Raw genomic sequence first — 3,601 nt, 5'->3', positions numbered from 1 at the left:
GTACCTCGTCTTTGAGAATGCCGATTTTCCGGGGAGACATGTGGTAGGGTGCTTGTTTCACTGGGGCTGCGTTGTCCACCAACACAACATCATGGGTCACCACCAGGCTGGGCTGGAATTTCTGTAGGAGACATTACATCTCCCCTCTGGTCCTGTAGTAGATGGCACAATTTAGAAGAAGAATCACTTAACACATCAGAATTGTACAGTTTGATATCAGATTTCAACTCCCCAAAGTCATGCTTTGGTAACTCCTCCTCCTTCACTTCATCACATGTCACAGTATTGCACACCACCTTGTCCTGTCTAGTACAATAGGGTTTCAACACGTTCACATGTACTAGTCTTTTAGTCTTCATACGTCCGGTCATTGCAATTACATAGTTAACATCTCCCACTTATGTTCTTATCTCAAAGCTTCAAAGAGACCCTGATACTTAGCTTGTAGAGGAAATTTCCTAATGGGGAAGAACAATAGCAAATTATCCCCAACATTAAATTTTCTATCTTCTGCAGTTTTATTAAATTCACTTTTCATTTTCTCTTAGGCTTCCTTCATATTACACCTCGCAAATTCCTATATATGGTTCAATCTTTCCTTCAAGTTACCCACATACTCATTTACAGTACTTGATTCATCTTCTTCTTCCCAACTCTAATGCAATAATTTCAGGGCAGGATGCAAATGCATTACAGGAGGATCTAAATAAACTGCAGGGGTGGTCTGGAAAATGGCAAATGAAATTCAACATCAGCAAGTGCAGCGTACTTAATATTGGAAGAACAAATACTGTCAATGTATACAGCCTTAACAACATCAACCTAGAGAAGTCGACATGTCAAAGAGACCTAGGGGTACTTGTAAACCCGGACCTACGGCCTAGAAAACAGTGCGTTAATGTTCGAAATAAGGCAAACAGTGTATTGGGTTTTATATCTAGAAGTATAAGTAATAAGAGTGCAGAGGTCTTATTGCAACTATATCTTGCGCTAGTCAGGCCGCACCTCGATTATGCGGTTCAGTTCTGGTGCCCCTATTATAGAATGGATATATATTCACTAGAGTCGGTGCAGCGAAGAATGACAAAAATGATTCAGGGACTTAGAAACCTTCCATATCAGGATAGGTTAAAGAAACTTAACTTGCATTCCCTAGAAAGACGAAGGTGCGGGAGATATGATAGAAGTATTTAGGTGGGTGAAAGGAATCAATAAAGTGCCGGATGAAATTCTTATAATATCCGAAATTGAGATAGGACTCAAACAACGGTTGAAGTTGGATAAGTTTTGAGTTTGGGAGGAATGGAAGAAACTGGTTCACAAATAGGGTGGTGGACGAGTGGAACAAGCTTAGCAACTTTGTAGTAAGTGCGGGAACTCTGGAAAGTTTCAAAAGGAGGCTAGATAGATTCATGGATGATAGAGAGTGGTAGTAACTCTCGACAGGAGCTGCCATGCACAGGCCAACCGGCCTATTGCAGACTCCTTATTTTATTATGTTCTTATGTACTTTAAGTTTCTATAAAAGTCACTTTGTTCAAAATGAACTCGGCATATCTGGGTATATTATCGCGGTTAAATAGATCTTCTCTCTTGCAGAGACGTATCCACTTTTGTCTAAGTTCCTAGCTTTTGGGAAATCGATGAAACGTGGTATCTCCTTGCTGTTCGCCTCTTGAAAAACAACTGAACACTGCACTTATTGGAAACAACAACAGTGGTTGAGCTGCCCTAGGACGTCATGCGCGTAGATAGACCAGTTTTCTTTTCTCGGTGAGCCTACTTTGAATATCTTTATACCATGGTCTTAAAAGCGAGCTGATAATTAAGACAAAACTAACAAAATAGTTTAGACGCTTTTGTGTAATTAGTGAAGGTAACCAGTTAAATGCATTCTTACATCTTCAGTTATGAGGAATATAAATTGTATAAACTCCACTTGGAGTGTTGCAATAATGGAATTTTCAGAGCTTGGCCACAGTAGTCGGCTCCTCCCCTCATTAAAAATATTAATTTGTTTTGGGCCTTATGCACGGCCACAGTTTTTAGCATAGATAGCTGATATTTGGTTTGTTTACCCTTTTTTATGTGCACTTATTTTGACGGAGGATGAACCAAGGCCCCTTTGATTCCAAGGGGTGGGGCCCTCAGGGGACGTCTCTCTTTCATAATGTGGGTGCCTCACCCAAATTTTAACATTGCATCTTTAAAATCTACCACGGGTACTCCAGCTAGCACGGTGTAAAATATATGCAGATGTTTGCGTTAACCACAAGACAGTTAGACTAAAAAGATCTAAGTCAAATTTCATTCTCAAATGTTAACATCTATCCTGTCTTGAAGCTTCTAGATATTCTTTATATTACATAAGAAAAAGAGTGGAGGAAGCTGCAGCGGGCCTATTGGCCCATACTGAGCAGTCCCGTTTACATCCAACCTAGTATTTGAAGCTACCCAGCGTGTTCAAGTTAATGATGAAACGTTGTTTAAGTCAACATTTCTTCAAGCAAGATGTCATTTCTTCATTTCGATTCATTCAAATAATTCAAATTCTGCTATTTATACCTCAGGAGTCATACCTCTTTGTTGGAGTGACTCTACTTCTAAGGTCGTGTTTTAATGAGTATGGCAGCTGAGGTGACAGCACTTGTGCTGATGTCGACAGCCTTTCACTACCCTAACTGTAAGGTTAAGTACCCATTGGTAAACTTGAGGTGTCCTAGGAGCAGACCAGCGACAGGCACTATCGCCTTGGCCGCCATACTCATTAACGTAGAGTCACTCCATCTATAAAGTATGTAGGAAAAAAATTCACTGGGTAAATAAAAAAAAAGGAAAAAAAAAGGTTAGTGTAGGCGATACATAGACACACAAGATTAGGTTAAGTCTGTTCTAGTTAGAAAATATAAAAATCCCAAACCCAACCCAACCTAATCCAATGTGTATTTTTCGGTGACTTTGTTTTCTGTGACTTTATTTCCGTTTATTGCTGGCCACACTGCCTCCTTGTGTACCGAACACTTAGTAAACCACAATAGCATCTATATTTAAGCCATGGCCACAGTAGGACAGGATAACAAGTGATAACGGATAGTTATGTTAGGTTAGGTTATGTTAGGTTAGGTTACAGTTGTGAGTGGTGTGAGGTGTATCCATAAATGAAGTTTGTAGTAACTGGGTGTAGTTTAAGGTATTTCGAGTCAGGTTACAGAGCTGTATTAAACCAAACACACAGATCTTTGTTTCCAGTTAAGTGATTGGGATTTAAGCTGTATTAATGTTCTCTGTCCCTGTGAAACTTAAATGATAGTTAGGAGATACAATATTTGCCTGCACAACGCTAACACACAAACACACAAACAAAGTCGATATAGGAACATAGTGGCGAGAGTTGCCCAGATTAAGATTTTATGTGAAGTTGCTAAGGGTAAGAAACGAAAGGGTGAGGGTAGTGGGAGGGCAGCTTGTCTGTGTGTGTGAGGCTCAGCGGTACACAGAGACCTCCTGTATCAACGTTTGATCTGACACACACTTGGTTCAGTTTGCGTGTCAAAAATGGATTATGTAAATGCGTTGTAAGTAATTGTGCTTTAAGTTATTG

This window comes from Homarus americanus, unplaced genomic scaffold, assembly GCF_018991925.1.
Source record: "Homarus americanus isolate GMGI-L3 unplaced genomic scaffold, GMGI_Hamer_2.0 scaffold25467, whole genome shotgun sequence".
Lineage (NCBI taxonomy): Eukaryota > Metazoa > Arthropoda > Malacostraca > Decapoda > Nephropidae > Homarus > Homarus americanus.
The sequence above is the reverse complement of the archived record's forward strand: the minus strand, read 5'-3'. Positions refer to the sequence as shown.